Source organism: Desmodus rotundus, chromosome 9 (genome assembly GCF_022682495.2).
Source record: "Desmodus rotundus isolate HL8 chromosome 9, HLdesRot8A.1, whole genome shotgun sequence".
NCBI lineage: Eukaryota > Metazoa > Chordata > Mammalia > Chiroptera > Phyllostomidae > Desmodus > Desmodus rotundus.
Genome location: NC_071395.1, coordinates 24,873,044 through 24,891,715, shown reverse-complemented (window position 1 = coordinate 24,891,715; position 18,672 = coordinate 24,873,044). Strand labels below are relative to the sequence as shown.

The following is an 18,672-nucleotide window of genomic DNA, read 5'->3' as shown; positions in this document are numbered from 1 at the left end:
TTTAATATGGGGTACCAGCAGTTATCTCTCTCTCTCTTTTTTTTGGTTTTATTTATTTATTTTTAGAGAATGAGCAAGGGAGAGAGAAAGAGAGGGAGAGCAACATCAATGTGTGGTTGCCTGTCACTCATCCACTACTGGGGACCTGGCCTACAACCCAGACATGTGTCCTGACTGGGAATTGACCAGGACACCCTTTGGTTCACAGGCCGGCGCTCAATCCACTGAGCCACACCAGCCAGGACTGTTGCCTCTAAATAGATTGTGGGCATCTTAGGACAACAGATGGTCTTTTCACCTGAAGACATTAATCTTAAGGAAAAGAAATCATCCATCAGTTAGACTGAACAGGTGGTACTTTTCTGATTTTCCTGCTCCCTAGACTTCCCCCTGCAAAGCAAAGGCTAATTGAATTTTTCTTAAAATGCTCTTATGAAGGCAAAATGAAAACTGGTCAACCAAAACAAAATAGTTAAAAAGAATGTAAATTTAACATTGCCAATTTAGCAAATTGGGTTTGGGTAAACCATCTTGTTTCCTAGCCCTAATTGCATTATTTCAGATCTTAATTTGAAAATGAACTTAAAATTCTTATAACTTATTTCACAGAAAAAGGTACTGAAACCAGAGGTAATTGTGGGTTAACTAAGGTCATAGAGAAAGTTGATGAGTCCAAGACTTCTAATATTTTATCCTAATTTTGAATTTTACTAGGGAATCTAATTTTAAAGGTATTTTCCTTAAAAAAACTGAAGGTTATAGTCCTTTGCTAGTCCAAATCACACTGTCTGCTTAACAACTTTTTCCATCAACTTTGTATGCCAGGATACAGTGGGAAGACCATTGTTCTAGAATTTAAAAAATTCAGTTATTTTGATCCTGCAGTTAACTTTTAATTTTCTATAGGTAAGTATGATTGTTGTTTACCTATTGACTCTCTGCAGAGTTGCAGTCTTGCATACTAAATGCCACAGACTCTTCGGCCAGGAAGGCATTAGGGAGAAACACCTAAAGGAGGTTGTAGAGGAAATGAGAAAGTTCAAGGACGATGGGAAATCTTATATTCAGTGTTTAATAGCATCTTCCAGTAAGAGAAGACAATTGCAGCTCCAGGCTCCACCTTGTTTGGATACTTTCAACACCATCTTTGCTGCAGACCCTTGGAGAGACCGACCAGGTGGTTAAATCACCAGGTGGTTCCAAGCTCCAGCTCCACATTGCCACCTCCCTACCCCCCTACCACCAGTCTAAGCGTAAGTTATGGAAAGGAGGAGTCTTCGAGCTCTTATTCTCTGATCTGCCAGCACTGGAGGTAAGGAGTTGCTACCTCCTGTAATTTGTATATCTTGGTTACTTTATGGGCAGAACAGAATTAACTCAGCAGGTTTTGTTGTTCAAACAATGCATATTCACAAGAAAGGCCTGTTTTTAGGACTTGTCCTTGACTAAGTCTTTCTGGGAGAAGAATGAATGCAGAGCCCTTGGAATTTTCTGTCTGATAAGAGTATTTTTGAATGTCTGAGTCCTTGGGACATGAGATACCTGTTAGATCTGGTAGTTTATGCTAACAATGTGGGTTTATGTAAACACATGTTTTCTCTATCTGAGGCAATGGGACTTGAGACATCAGTTTGATCAAATAGTCTATGCTAACGCTGTAGTTTATAATGAATACGTGCCTACATTGACTGACTCCTTAAACAACCTTCTACAACAAGTCTTGGGTGAGCAACCTTGGTTGACAGTCCTTTGCATATGTTGTCACACTTCGTTACTGGGACTGTTCCTAGGATTTCACTGGGACAGGACACAGAATCTTGTAGCTGGTTTCTCTTGGACTTCACCCAATGTATCTTTTCCTTTTGCTGATTTTCATTTGTATTCTTAAACTGTAATAAACTGTGGCCACAGGAATACCAGCTTTTCTGAGTCCTGTAAATTGTTTTAGGAAATCATTAGGCTCTTAGTTTGGCCTCGGGGATGCCTGACACAGCTCAGCTTCCTCTTCTTTGGCCATTCAGCCTGGATAACATGTATGTAACAAAATCTGGAATTAAATATCCACACGGTTTAAAATACTTTGAGTGTTTTATATTTTCATGTTTGGATGTTGACTGGTATACTGTGCTGATTAATACCTTCAGGGCATAATTATTATAGTTGTGACAAATGATTTGTAAGAGATAATTTTTATGATTTGTAAGAGATAAATTTTAGATTCCATACATGTGAAATCATACAGTATTCATACATATTTGTCTTTCTCTGTCTCACTTATTTTACTTAACATAATGTCCTCTAAATTCATTTATGCTGTTGCAAATGTTAGCAACAGCATAAATGAATTTATGCTGTAAGTATAAAATGAGTTTATGCTGTTAAGTATAACAGCATAAATTCTCTCTTGTGGCTGAATAATATTCCATTGTATGTACGTACCACATCTTCTTTGATGGACACTTAGGTTGTTTCCGTTTCTTGATTATTTTGAATATCGCTCCAATGAACACAGGGTACAGTAATCTCCATAAGATACTAATTTTTGTTTCTCTTGAATATAGGTCCAGAAGTGGGACTACTAGATCATATGGTAGTTGTACCTTTAATTTTTGAGAAAGTTCCATATTGTTTTCCACAATAGCTATGCCAATTTACATTCTCACCTATGGTGTTGTGGGTTTCCTTTGCTAAACATTCTCCCCAGCATTTCTTATCTCCTGTCTTTTTGATGATAGCCATTCTAACAGATTGGAGGTAGTATCTTGATGTGGCTTTTATTTGCATTTTCCTAATTACTAGCATGCTGAGCACCTATTCATGTACCTGTTGGCCTTTCATGGCTTTTACCTACATTTAACCAGTTTTTTTTTTCTTTTTGCTACTGCATTGTATACATTTCTTGTATATTTTGGATATTAACTCTTTACCAGACACACGATTTGCAAGTATTATTTTCCTATTCCATAGGTTGCCTTTTCATTTTGTTGAGTGTTTCTTTCACTGTACAGAAACCTGTTAGTTTGATGCAATCTAACTTGCTTATTTTTGTTTTTGTTTCCTGTGCATGGTATCATATCCAAGCCACAAACAATGTAAAGAAGCTACGTTTTGTCTGTTTTCTTTAAGAAGTTTTATGGTTTCATGTCTTACGTTTAAGTCTGCACTCCATTTCAGGTTAAGTTTTGTGAGTGACATAAGGTAGGGGTCCAAATTTTAGTCTTTTGCATGTGGATATCCAGTTTTCCCAACATTATTTATGCAAAAGAATATTCTTTCCCCATTGTGTGTTCTTGGCATTCTTGTACAAAATTAGTTGATCCTATATACATGTGATCATTTCTGGGGTGTCAATTCTTTTCCATAGGATTATGCATCTGTTTTTATTCAAATAACATACTGGTTTGTAATATAGTTGGAAATTAGGAAGTGCAATGTCTCCAGCTTTCTTCTTCCTTAAAATTGCTTTGGTTATTCAGGGTCTTTTGTGGCTCTATATACATTTTAGAATTGTTTATTTTTCTGTATCTGTAAAATATGTCATTGGAATTTTGATAGGGATGTCATTGAATCTAGATGGCTTTGGGTAGTATGGAGATTTTACCAATACTTGTTCTTATCTATGAAAGTGGGTTATCATTGCCTTTATTTGTGTCTCTTTTGATTTCTTTCATCAAAATCCATAGTTTTCATTGTATAAATCTTTCACCTCCTTGATTAAATTTATTCAGAAATATTTTATTTTTATAAAGTATTTTAGTGTATGTATTTAAAGTACTTTAGTAGAAGTATTTTATTTTTATTCAGAAGTATTTATTTTTATAGTATTGAAATATGATCATTTTCTTTATTTCTCTTTCTGATATGTCATTGTTAGTATATAAAAGCATAATTGATTTTTGTAAATTGATTTTGTCCTACAATTTTACTGAATTTATTTATTATTTTTGACAGTTTTTGGTGAAATCTTTAGGGTTTTCTATATTCAAGAGTATGTCATCTACAGTCAGACAATTCCATTTCTTTCTTTCTGATTTAATTAGCTTTTATTTCTTTTTCTTACCTAATTACTCTGGCTTCAAATTCTGGTACTATATGGAATACAAGTGGTGAGAGTGGACATCCTTGCCTTCTTTCTGTTCTTAGAGAAAAACCTTCCAGGTTTTACTATTGAATCTGATGTGAGCTGTGGCCTTGTCATAGATGGTCTTCTGTTGAGGTGCATTCCGTGTTCACTGAAGTTGTAGAGTGTTTTTTATGAAAGGATGTTGAATTTTTTCAAATGCTTTTTCTGAATCTCTTGAGATGATTATATGATTTTTCTCTTTCATTTTGTTAATTTGGTGTATTATCTTTTTCACCAGCTTTATTGAGACATAATTGAAATAAAACATTGCATATATTGAAAGTATTCAATATGTTGATTATTAAACATGTTGTGCAAAATGATTATCACCATAAAATTAGCTACTATCTCCATCCATCAGTGAATTATCACTTCTTTTTTGTGTTGAGGAGATTTAAGATTTACTCTCTTAGCAACTTTTACATGCATAATGCAGTATGGTGAGCTATCATCACCCTGCTGTACCTTAGATCCCCAGAACTTGTTAATCTTATGTTCAAAGTTTGTACCCTATGACTAATATCTCCCCACTTCCCCAGCCCCCAAAACCTGGTAACCGCCATTCTTTGTTTCTCTTGAGCTTGGCTTTTGTAGATTCCACACATAAGTAGTATCATATAGTATTTTTTTACTCTGACTTATTTCACTTAGTATAATGCCTTCAAGTTTCATTTAAGCTGTTACAAATAGCAAGATTTCCTTCTCTTTCACGGATGAATAATATCCCATAAAGCTATCCCTCCATATCTGTATACTCCTGACCACAGATAGAAAGCAGTACAAGTATTTTGAAAAAAATGTGCATGTAAGTGGACCTGCATATTCAAACATGTGTTGTTCTAGGGTAAATGCTATCTATTATCTATCTATCTATCTATCTATCTATCTATCTATCTATCAATCATCTATCTATCATCATGTATCTACATCTACATATCTGTATATGGGGGACCAAAAACCCAGGATTTATTTATAAAATATTGTGTATTTATTCTTACATGTTTAAACTTTAATCAGCTTCAAAATACTCCCCATTTGATACAACAACCTATTGAGACATTTTTTCCACTGCTCAAAACAGTTTTTGAACTTGTTGATTTTGATGCCTTTTAGTGCTTCTGCTGTTTTTTGTTTCACCTCTTTGACATCAGCAAAACATATTTCTTCAAAGCCTTTTTTAATCTGGGGAAACAAACAAAAGTTGCTTGTGGCAGGATGAGGTAAATTGGGAGGGTAGGGTGTGGGTGTCATGCTGTTTTGATCAAAAACTGCTGAACACTCAGTGCAGTGTGGGCAGGTGCGCTCATCAATGACCCATCATGAAATGGGCAAATGGGTTGAAGGAATCTTCAAAAAAAAATCGCTGAAGCCAAACGCAGCCTCTCGCACCAATGCCAGCTGGTACACTGATGCAGATGTGTTACTAGAACACTCACCTAGTGGGTGAAGCCTATACTACAAGAGTCCAGCCCTGCAGAAGATAATTCTGGTATTTTGGGGTCCCGCCTTATATATGGATATAGATATATGTATATCTTACATGTCCCTTATCTGTTCATCTATTGATGGACACTTGGATTGTTTTTATACTTTGGTTATTGTGAATCTGCAATGTACATGGGGATACAGATATCTCTGAGATTCTGTTTTTAGAATTCTCTTCTCTCCACATCTTTGTCAACATCTTTTTTCATTTGTTTTTGTGATGATAACCGTTCTAGCAGGTCTGAGGTGAGAGCTTGTTGAGGTTTTGATTTACATTTTCTTGATGGTTAGTGTTGTTGAACACATTTTCATATACCTGTTGCCCCTTTGTAAAATGTTTGTTCAGGTCCTTTGCTCATTTTGTAATGTTTTTTTTTTTTTTTTTACTATTGAGTTGTATGTGTTCTTTATATATTTTGGACATTAATCCCTTAGATATGTGATTGGCAAATATTTCCCCCCATTCTCTATGTTGCCTTTTTATTTTATTGATGGTTTATTTTACTGCAAAGAGGTTTTTTTAGTTTGATTCAGGCTACTTATTTATTTTTGGGGTCAAATCAAAAAAATATATTGCCAGGACCAAAGTCAAAATACTTAACCCCTGTGTTTCCTTGTAGGAGTTTTATGATTTTATTTGTAATGTTTATGTCTTTAGTCAATTTAGAGTTGATTTTTGTGTGTGATGTAAGATAGAAGTCCAGTTTCATTTTGGCATGTAGCCTTTTCCACCCCATCACTTTCATTCTTCATATGTCCTGAAATCTCAAGTAAGTTTCTTGCAGGGAACACATAGTTAGGTCTTGTCTTTTTAGCCATTCAGCACTCTATTTTTTTTGACAGAAAAATGTAATCTATCTACATTTAATGTGATTACATACAGTAACGACTTACTAAAGATATCTTACTGTTTTTTTTTTTCTGGCTGTTTTATAGTTCTTTGTTTCTTCTTTAGCTGTCTTCCTTTGTAAATTAATGATTTGTCATAATGTCATGCTTTTATTTCTTTCCCTTTGGTGTATTTACTGTAGGTTTATGCTTTGTGGTTGCTATAAGGGTTGCATAAAACTTCTTATAATAGTCTAAGCTGATAACAACTTAACTTGGATCAATAAGAAATTCTACACTTTTACTCCCCCCCACATGCATTTTATGTTGTTGATGTCAAAATTTATATCTTTTTATATTGTGTATCCATTAACAAATTATTGTGGCTATAGTTGTTTTAATACTTTTGTCCTCTAACCTCATAGAGGTTGAGACGTTCAAGTTCATGAAGTTCATAGGTCCCTAGGTAGATTTAGCTCAAGGAGATCATCTTCAAGATACAATATAATAAAACTCTAAAATCAATAACACCGAAGTAATATTAAAAAATGTAGGATAACAGACATTCCTCAAGTAGAAGGAATCCCCTTAAAACTATTCATTTACTCCCTGTATGTCTCAGTTTTCTTATGTTCAAAATGGTTAAATACAGAGGTTTTAAGAGGATTAAATGAAAGATGTGAGAGAAGCTTTTTATAAAATAGGTACTCATAAATTAAATTGCTGACATTATTTTACAGTAATCATAATGTAGTTGTAAAGAATATGGGCTATGGGAGGCAGACTAAGGTATAGGGGGGATAAGTGGTGAGGGATGGAGACTTGACTTGAGGTGGTGAACACACAGTGTACAGATGTGTTGTAGAATTGTGCACCTGAAACTGTATAATTTTGTGAACCAGTGTTACCCCAATAAATTTAAAGAAAAAAGAAAAAGACCACTGGCTATGGAGTTAGAAGAACGTTCAAATTTTGTTTTAAGAACTGAGTGATGCTGTGATAGTACTGTGTTAAGCATTAAGCTATAGAGCGGTTTTCAATAAATGTCAAATTACCATTAGTATATTCTTTGTCAGTTGCTGTAGGTTCTGTATCTACATGTGTAGAATGTTGTTTCCTATGCTCCCTTTACAAATAAAAATTCAGCTGCCTCATCTCTGCCACCAGAAGATCATCTACTCACTTATAATTGAGGATTTCCTTCTTAACTTCAATATTAACATTGCTGAGCTATAAAAAGCTCTCATTAAGATGTTAAATGTTAATTTTTATGGTAAAGACAAAACACATTGACTTAAAATAATTTCTGCTTAGGTAAACCTTAAAATTCTTAATCATTTTGGATAGAGAAATTTTTTTTTCCTGACAGTGAAAGATTTACAATTATTTGTGCACGGCAGAAATAACATTTTGCCAAGTTTTTCAGGTACTTAAAGTGACCAGTAACAAGTTTTGCTGTTAGTTTGATTGATGTTCAGGTAAATTTAAAAATAACTTTCATTTTACAGGTGGTACTATTAATGCATGAAGAGCACAATTTGTTTGTCAATGATTTAGCAGCTGGTTTGTTCATAATCTATGAAATACACAATCGGATGTTTTCTAACACTACCTTTTGTCAGGAAACAAATATCATATAATCTAGAGGAAGGCAGATGCCCAAGATATCAATTTAGCATTGTCAATACACTTGTTTTAGTATCGGTGTGTTGTTATGAAGTCAGTGATGTGTAAAACTACCATACTGCCTTGGTTCTAATTAAGAAGAGCAGTGGTCTGTGAATATTAATGTGAGGGATTCCAAAGAACTAAGGACCCAAAGGTGAAATCAATGAAGAAATGAAAATAATCAAAAAGAGCTATGGATTGTGAGTAGGAAAAGTGTACTGACTATACACCAGGCATGGTTGGCTGTGCATGTTAGGGAGTGATTACAATCATGTACATTAGAATAAGAGTAGGGGTGATTTTGACAAGAATGGTAGCTGAATCTATTTTGAAAGATCGAATTGGATTGGATTTGGATTGTCAGAAAAGGGGAAAAATCTCATATGACAAGTTTTGTTTTCCGTTTTGAACTGAAAGGACTGAGTTGCCATTTGCTGAAGAGTGGAAGACAAGAGGGAGAACAGTCTGAGAATGGAGCTGCAATGGTATTCTGTAAAGATTGCTACGCATCTCATTTTCCTACCCTGATTGCTGAAGATTGTTTACTCAATCTTAAGATTAGGCATCTGTTCATAACAATATCTGATTAGGTTTCTCAAATTTGGATCTGATGAATATGAATAAGAACAGAGAGTCCTTTGTTGAGAAAAATGGGATCTATTCTCTATATATTATAATTTATACATTATGTTTAGTTTACTCAGTAACTGTCACTCTGGAGAACCATATAATGGGGCTCTGCATCAATATTTAGTTTTTTATTAATAACTAGTGAAATGTAGAAAATTATTCTATATTTTATGATGAGGTTAATATATTATTTTTCTTTTAAGGGCTTCTTCCTCTTACTTAGCATGTGCATTAACCTGAAATGTCTTGAAATCATCTCTCTTAATTGATTATAGAGACTTCTCTAACTTCAATGTGCTCTACTAGATACTAGCTACTTTTTATTTACACTAGAAATATCTTGTTTTGTTTTATTGTAACATAACTATATTATATTTTATATTGTAACATAACTATATAACTTTGAGTTTTGGTATCTGTTTCTACATTCTGCTGGCCAGTGCCAAAGGCAGGTATTTTAACCTTCTTTGAACTAAAAAGTAATTTGCTGATTGCAATGTGAGCTAAGTTATGATTTTTTTTTTCATTAGGCAGAAACTTGCTAATATAGTTCCTATGTTGCAATGTTAAATTTATTCCCTGTTTATAAATTCAGTGAGTTTATAATTTTTAAACACATCAGTCTTAGTATCATATAGGAAATATCAGATTATCAAATTGGTAAATAGGACACTATAATTCAAGCAAGCGCTTGCCTTATGTCAAACTCCATGTTCTTTCTACTGCCCCAGATATCTCTGGCATGCATCATTGCAACTTTCCATAGACCGGAAAGAGAAAAAAGACAAGAAGATGCTTAAACATGTTCAAGTTATGATGATTTCAGTCAAAATTCATTAGTTTAGATTCTTGAAAAAGAATGTATTCAAAGATGATTTTCTGTAATCCTATCATTATGAATCTATGCTCCAATTCTTATATAATTTACATAGGAAAATCCATAATTGAATAATCTTATCATTGCCCTTGTATTCCTAACCTGAGGCAATGGAATCGTTGCTTAAATACTGCTGATACTACTCTTACAATATCTGGCAATAGTCAATCTTTCTAAAGGCTAACAATTATAGTACAAGAGAAAATAAGAGAGCTTCTTTCTTAAGAGTAGAGAATTGCATAAATTTAATTGTGGGAGAACCAAAGACCACTTAGTCCAATGTCTTAATTCAGCATGCGAGGAACTGAAATAGAGTCAAAGTACTCACTGAGTCCAGACATTCTGACTGTTGTTTTTCCTTCACCGTTCTGGAGTTTATTTATGTCAAGAGAAGTGCTTTCAGTAGCTTAACAGAGAAAATGCTTTATGTTCATCTGATCCTGCCCGGCACAGCCTCTGTTTGAACCCATGGAAAACCACACTTCATAGCTTTTTAAGCAGATCATATGACTATTGTTGATAAGGAAGTTGTGAGCACAAAGGCCATGGACACCCAGCACCTGAAGTACTGGAAACACCCTGTGGAATTATTCAAATTTTCTCTTCCTTTGCAGCAGGTATGTTGGAAGAATCTTCCTGTTGAGCTGGCAGGGCCACAACACGAAAGCAGTTTGCATTTTGTGCTGCTTGAGGGCAGCTTTTTTTGGCCTTTGGTGAGTGAGAAATAAACTCTGGCTGCCTTAAGCCACTGAGATTTGGGGTTGTTTGCTATCCAAGCAAAAGCCTATTCTATCCTGACTAATTGAAGTACTTAAACATGCTAAGGGAGTACTTCAAGATGCTAAATTGAAGCACTTAAGGATGCCCTATCTTTGTGAACACGAGAGTCAGAAACAAACAGGGATTTATAAACCATCAAAGCCCTGACTGAGAGCCACATGCAAATAGACAACCTTGCAAACTGGGGGAACAGTTATTATAAATTGAAGGCATGCTGTGTGGGGCCTGGAACCTCTGGTTTTACACGAAATACGTTTTCTTCCTTTTCAGGATCGACTTCATCTTCTACTGCAACTCCAATGTCACATTTAGGAAAGGAGAAATGCATATTAGAGGTGTAAAAATAGAATTCTCTCCTTGAGTAGACACTACCTGGTTTGTGCACAGTCTCTCACTCTCCTTTTAATTTTAGCAAAGTACATTTGACAAGATTATTCTGTCTGTGAAATGCTGTCAGTGAGAAAAGTAGAGCTGCTTTATTCTGGGGAAATGCTGTTAGTAATGATAGTCACAGATCAGCAACACTGTAATAAGGTATTGAAGGGTAATCAAATGATGCTTGTGGGCTAGCAGTGTGATTAAAGAATCAATCATGGGCTCTGGGAGAATTATATCAGTCTGTTTAAAATAGTTTAAACTTACCGAGATATAAACTCTTATTTTCAAAAGTCATTTGTATAATAGACTGAGCATTAAAAAATATTAATAATTAGGTGATTGTTTGATAACACAGAAAACAATTTACATATATACTTAGTAAACAAATATTGGTTTTAATTTGTCTGGGCAGTGGGAACATAGATTATTTTTTATTTATTTATTTTTTAAAATATATTTATTGATTATGCTATTACAGTTGTCCCATTTCCCCCCCCACTCCACTCCATCCTGCCCACCCCCCTCCCTCCCACATTCCACCCCCCCCATAGTTCATGTCCATGGGTCATACTTATAAGTTCTTTGGCTTCTACATTTCCTACACTATTTTTACCCTCCCCCTGTCTATTTTCCACCTATCATCTATGCTACTTATTCTCTGTACCTTTACCCCCCTCCCCCTCCCTCTCCCTTATTGACAACCCTCATGTTCTAGTTGTTTGCCTAGTTTGCTCTCGTTTTTGTTTTATGTGTGGCCGTTAATAACTGTGAGTTTGTTGTCATTTTTACTGTTCCTATTTTTGATCTTCTTTTTCTTAGGTAACTCCCTTTAACATTTCATATAATAAGGGCTTGGTGATGATGAGCTTCTTTAACTTGACCTTATCTGAGAAGCACTTTATCTTCCCTTCCATTCTAAATGATAGCTTTGCTGGATACAGTAATCTTGGATGTAGGTCCTTGCGTTTAATCTTGGGTAATGTAATTATGATGTGCCTTGTTGTGTTCCTCCTTGGGTCCAGCTTCTTTGGGACTCTCTGAGCTTCCTGGACTTCCTGGAAGTCTATTTCCTTTGCCAGATTGGGGAAGTTCTCCATTATTTGTTCAAATAAGTTTTCAATTTTTTGTTCTTCCTCTTCTCCTTCTGGCACCCCTATAATTCGGATGTTGGAACGTTTCAAGGTGTCCTGGAGGTTCCTGAGCCTCTCCTCATTTTTCCAAGTTGTTGTGTCTTCATTCTTTTCTGGTTGGATGTTTGTTTCTTCCTTCTGGTCCATACCATCGATTTGAGTCCCAGTTTCCTTCTCATCACTGTTGGTTCCCTGTACATTTTCCTTTGTTTCTCTTAGCATAGGCTTCATTTTTTCATCTGTTTTTCGAACAGATTCAACCAAGTCTGTGAGCATATTGATAACCAGTGCTTTGAACTGTGTGTCCGATAGGTTGGCTATCTCTTCGTCGCTTAGTTGTATTTTTTCAGGAGCTTTGAAGTGTTCTGTCATTTGGGCCATTTTGTTTGTTTGTTTGTTTGTTTGTCTTGGCGCGTCTGTTACTTTAAGGGGCGGAGCCTTAGGTGTTCACCAGGGCGGGGTAATGCTGGTGGCTGCGCTGTGATGCTGTACATGGGGGGTGGGGGAGGGGCCGAGTGGGAGCAATGGCGCCCGCCTCACTCTCCTCCGGATTTCAATCTTTCACTCCGCTACCCACAATCAAACTGGGCCACTCTGGTGCTGGTTCCCAAGTAAGTGGGCCTGTGCACACTCTAGGCCCCGGTGGGTCTCTCCAACAACCTCTCCTGTGAGGCTGGGAGTCTCTCCTGCTGCCGCCCCAACCCCCAGGGGCGCTTTCAATCAGAGGTTTGAGGCTTTATTTCCCCGAGCTGGAGCCCTGGGTTACGCTGTCTGCTTCGCTGCCCGCCGTTCCTCCGGTTTATCTGTGGGCAAATGTGGTGCCGCAGGGTGCTACCCGCCACAATGCCTGCCCCGCTCTCCGCCACTCTGAGTCCGGCCCTCTGGGTTTATCTGTGCAAATGTGGGGCCGCAGGGTCTGCTAGTGCTCGGACTGCCTGTGCCATTTGTCCCACACTCCGCCAGTCTCAGTCCCGCCACAGCCAAGCGAGTCCTCTCCACCCCGGTGCCTGTCTCCGCCCCTCCTACCAGTCTGGATGAATGTTTATTTTTCTATTTCCTCGGTGTCGGTCCCCCTTGCTGTTCGATTCTCTGTCAGTTCTGGTTGTGCTGGGAACATAGATTATTAAAGAACTCCTTTCCTTGGTATGGCGACTCTGGCAGAAGATGACTATTTACAGTAAATTTAGAAGAATTAATAACTGAGATTTGCTTTTAAAAGTATTTAAGAATTTTATAAAATTTCTAGCTCAATATAACTGGAAACTATTTGTGGTATATTTGCTAAGCAAACATGCCTCTTGAAGGGTTTTGGAGTCCTTTGCATGCCAGGCATCTTAAGTACCTGTATCACTGAGTCTTCAAGGATAGTCTGCCAGGCAATTACAGAAGTTAATAAAAATGGTCCTGGCATAGTTATTCATCATATTTGGGAATTCAGATCAGGAACTTTTGTGTCCTCTTGCATGTTGAAAAATCCGTTTATATGTTGACTGCTTTTTCCTCCCTAAGCATGTACTTTGAAAGATGAAGTTTTATAATAAGGGGAGGGGGTTTATTCAGGGTGTTATTATGCTGCCAGGCTAAATTACTCCAAAATCTTCGAGTCTCTTTATATACTTTGAATCTCTTTATATAATAAATCGCATGGAGTTTCAAAATGTTACCCGTTGTCATCATTTTAACCCTTAGGCTCACTAAGAAGTTATTTGCAGAAGTTGTTTCACTTATGCTGTTTCTGTGACACCAGTTCTCTGGTTTTTCCCTTGTTGTTTGATCTCTGCCAGTTAAGACACCTAACTTCCCTTCGTCAGTGTGATAGAAGGTCATCGCCACTTTGCGTGCAAATGGCTTGTTCTGTGTTTTCAGAAAATGCTTCCTTTCTTATGTAAATTGACTGTTAACATGCAGTTTTAAAACCATTTTAATTGATAAATCCACTATTTTCCTTTGTGAATTAAATACACTTTCATGTGGGTAGAGAGAATAGCATACTCCAGTTCAAAGAGGCTCAGAATTTCACCTACAAAAAGTAATCTGGTTTTAAAACCTCATTTAAGCTTTATCTGGCATTACAAAATCTCAAAATCCTATACACTGCTTTCAAGTAGAAAGTAATGGAATTTCAATTTTACTACATAGATTTCTTAGTGATGCTTGAAGAGTTTGATCTAACTAGATAAATGAATTAAAGGGTTGAAAAAGTAAGTGCAAGGAATAAATTTTGTGCGGGTGTATGCTGGGTTATTTAATAGAAAACACTTGGTAGCAGTTGTATATCTTTACTAGAGATAGAAGAATTTTATTTGAATTGTAACATGAGTCATTAGATACAGAAAATAATTTGCTGACATGTGTTAAATACATTGGGAACAAATTCTTCATGGAGGTTGTTACACAGCTTTCCGTGGAAGTCAGCGTTTTCTGTGGAATCACACAGATAAAATCCTGAATGGATAGAAGTATACAGGCCCCGAGATCATTTAAGGGCGGCAGTAATTCTTCCGCACATTCCATTTGAAATGATTTTGAAATCTATGTGCCCTCTTACATGTTTGTAAGTTCTCATCTAAAAATTTTCATTATAGGTTTAAATAGTTCCCAGAGATGTAATTTTCAGTATATTGTGAATTTTGTCATTTAAAAATAGAAGTGTTACATTATTTAAAAAATATAACCAGTGGAATCTAAGCACCAGACTGATTTGATAACTACCACCACTCAAGTTTAAAAGAAAAACATGCCAGCATGTTATTAACATTCAGAATTTTACATTTTCCTTTTATCCCTAAACTTTATTTCCATTCTTCTTCCTTTACAGAGTATATATCCTAATAATTTAAATAACTTTAAATCAATCTTCATGGAATCTCTTCATGTAATAAAGCAATTAGTTTAAATGTTATAATTACCTTAACCCTACATATACATCTAAGACTAAATAAACAATTTAATATTTTATACCACTGAAAGTTTTTAATTGTTTATTTTATATTTCTTGTATAAAGTTTAAATATCTATAAATTCATACATTTATGTATATGTTCATGTATAAATATGTTGCAATTTAAAAGTAAGTTAATTTTCCTTTTTTTAAATTACTGTTGTTTAGTTACAGTTGTCCCACCTTTTTCCCTATTGCTGTCCCCTGCCCCGCCCCCCACTCCCCCGGTCAATGCCCCCCCCATTGTCCATGCTCACAAGGCCTCTACTCATGTTCCTTTTCTTGCCCCTTCCCCTTCTTTCCCCTCCCCCCCCATTATTCCCCTGCCCTCTCCCCTCTGGTTACTGTCAGTTTGTTCTTTATTTCCATGTCTTTTGTTCCATTTTGCTCATTTGTTTGTTTTGTTGATTAGGTTCCACTTATAGGTGAGATCATATGGTATTTGTCTTTCACTGCCTGGCTTATTTCTCTTAGCATAACACTCTCTAAAGTAAGTTAATTCTCTTTGACTATAAGTTATGAAGCATTATATCTTTTTTAAGGATTAAAAAACACTACAATTAGAATGAATACACAACAAAAAAAACTAGTATAAAAAGTTTAATAAATAATTATTCAAGATAAAAGTAAAATATGTTGGAAATGAATCTCTTAATGAAAGGAATGCTTATCAACATTCCTGATGTATTTAATAAAGGGGAAATTTCAAATCCATAAAAACTAATTAGGTCACTTGCTAACTTATTATTTTGTTTTTGCTTATGGATAGAAAGTATAAAATAATAAATATTTTAAAAGATGAAATAAGATTAGGAGTGACTCTAATTGAGCTAATTACTTCATGATATTAGCTGGTAAAATAAATTTCAATTATGTTTTTGAAAAATACTAATTCAAAAGAAATTACATAAAATATTTATCTTTGGGACTTATTCCATCTTAGAAATGTTTGTTTTCTAGTAATATATTCCAGCTAGATTTAAAAGAATTAGCATTGATAACTTACACTGTTTCAGCTGTTTTATGGTGTTCTGCTCTTCAGATTCATCCTAATAATGGGTATTAAAAATAGCTATGAAGAAATTCCTGCTTGTGTGACAGCATGTTTGGAACTGGAGACTATTACACTAAGTGAGATAAGCCATTCGATGAAAGACAAATACTATATGATGTCACTTTAAGAGGAATCCAATGAGCAAAATAATGAGCAAAATAGAACCACACACACAGATTCATTGAACAGACTAACAGCTCCCAGAGCAGGGAAGGGGGACATAGTGGTAAGAAGTGGAAGGGGCTAGTCAAAGAACATGTATAAATGACCTGTGGACATGAACAACTGTGTGGGGAATGCCTGGGTGTGGGGGATGGTCTGGGTAGAGGAGGGCAAAGGTGGAAAAATTGGGACAATTGTAGTAGAATAAACAAGAATACATAAATAAAGTACAAAGTGAAAAACACATAAAATAAAATATGACATAGCTAAGAATAAGTAACAATCTGTTAATATATATATATACATGTATTTAAATCTAGTGCTTCTTTGTTCTTATGTGAACCTCGAACAATGCATTCTTTTTAAAATAATGAAAAATGGAAATTGCTAAATAAAAATGGCTATTATTTCAACCACAATATTTACCATATACTCCATTATGAGGCCAATACAAATAGTATTACGTGTGAAAGAGATAAATCAAAGAAACTGTGGATTTATGGTAAATCGATTATTATTATTAATTATTATTATTTTAGAAAAAGATTTTTTGTTAGGCTACCTAGAAGTTTTTGTCTTGAAAGAAATGATCCATAATAAAATTCCAAATGGCTAGGAGATATGTTTGGTATGAAAAGAGCTACTCAACTCAGCTGAAGAGATTCAATTGTGGAATGAAAATGTTGTTGTCAGTGAGAAGTCTTTTGAAGGCATGGTAAGAAGTGGTAGGAACTAGAAACCAGGGATTCGTAGGAGACCATTAGAGAAAGGTTTGCATTGAGAGTGAGTTGGATGTGATTCAGTGAGTTGGGTGTGTCTTTGTATGTGTTTGTATGTAAGAGAGGGGGAAGGGAAGGAGGGGCATGATGTAGTTTCTTAGTTTTTCACCTGACTGACTTAAAAAATGATGATCTCATAAGCTGAGATGAAAATCCCTGGCATAAACAAGTTTTAGAGAAAGTTTTGGGGACAGATTGCATCCCTGACACCTTGAGTTAACTGAGGGATATCATTTTAATAGATTCAGTATTTGCTTGGTGTCTGAAATTTTGAGAAGTCTGAACTGGTGACATACATTTAAGAGTCATCATAGCATCCACCAAGAAGACCTTGGATAAGCACTCAAACTTACACATATAAAGAAAAATTGGAAGACTATATGGTAGGGAGTGCAATACAACAAAAGTCAAACATGAACTGATCTTCTTTGGATTTCTGAATCTGTATCACTAATTACTGCCAGAACTCTGCTCAGATTACCTGCCTCTGGCTTCAGTGTAAAATTGCAAAATTTAACTTGCTGTTTTCCTATCAATAAAGGTTTCCTCTTCTGAATTCTCTTCATAGTTACAGTTTTTCTTTCAGTTACCCAGACTCAAATCTCTTTGATTAATCCATCCTATTGCCTTCTGCCTCTTCTAATATCAAATCAGATATTAAGTTCAAAATAGTTTTTCTTATATCTTTCTTTGTTTTTAATTATCTTACCCCTACCTTTACATATCTGTCTAAATGAACTGTTTACCATCTGTTCTCCTTACATTACTTTCATATTAACCTTCCTAGAAAGTGATTTGGATCATGTCAGCTTCTAATTTAAGAACACTGAATTTGTTTTCTTTTTAATTATTTTAAAAATCTCTTAGTATGCTAACTAGAAAAAATCACTGTATGTTGGTTAGTTTTTAGAAATGTGTATTTTTTTAGTTGAATAGCTTACAGACATGCATATTTAGCTTTTCCTTATTTTTTACAATAGGGAAAAGCATTTAATCTTATCTTTAGACCAATATGCTTTATGAACATAAATAAAAAATCCTTAACAAAATGTTAGCAAATTAAATCTAATGTATAACTAATATATACATTATGACCAACTGGGATTTATTACAGTCACATAAGCCTAGTTCAACATTTGAAAGCCAAGTAATATAGCTTATCGCATCAACACACTAAAAAGAAAAATCATATGATCATGTCAAATGTTATAGAAAAGCATTTGAAAAAAATCCAACATCTTTCCTCATAAAAATTTTCAGCAAGTTAAGAATAGAGAAAAACACTCTCAATTGGGGTAAGGGACATCTACTAAATACCTACAGTTACCATGATACTTAATAGTAAGAAAGCAGATACTTCACATTAAATTAACAGCACGTGAAGAGTGCCTTCTCTCACTACTCCCATTCAGTGTTGTACTGGAAGTCCTGGCTAATGTAATAAGACAAGAAAATAAAATAAAATTTATATAGGTTAGGAAGGAAAGATTATAATCATCTTTGGTCACAGATGACAAGGTTGTCTACATCAAAAATCCCAAGGAGTCAATAACAACAACAAACTTTTAAAACTTGTAGACAATTGTAGCAAAGTGTCAGGTTAGTGTAAAAATAAATTGCTTTTCTATTACCAATAATGAACAAATGGAATTTTAATTTGAAAACACAATACTGTTTATATTACCATCTATAAAATAGGAATAAGTCTAACAAAATATGCATGAGATCTATATGAAGAAAATTACAAACTCTGATAAAAATCAAAGAAGATCTAAATAATTGGTAATATATTTTATGTTCATAGATAGTAAGACTTATTATTGTTAAAATATCACTT

General features: G+C 35.0%; 1 long non-coding RNA gene across 1 annotated transcript in view; it reads right to left on the bottom strand.

Annotated features, from left to right (window-relative positions):
- The window catches only part of LOC139441134 (uncharacterized), a 47,574-nt gene extending 37,524 nt beyond the window's left edge, over positions 1–10,050 (bottom strand). Inside the window, exon 1 of the long non-coding RNA XR_011651554.1 lies at positions 9,940–10,050. This is a non-coding gene — a long non-coding RNA (uncharacterized lncRNA). The remainder of the gene's footprint in view (positions 1–9,939) is intronic.
- Between the last annotated feature and the right edge of the window lie 8,622 nt (positions 10,051–18,672).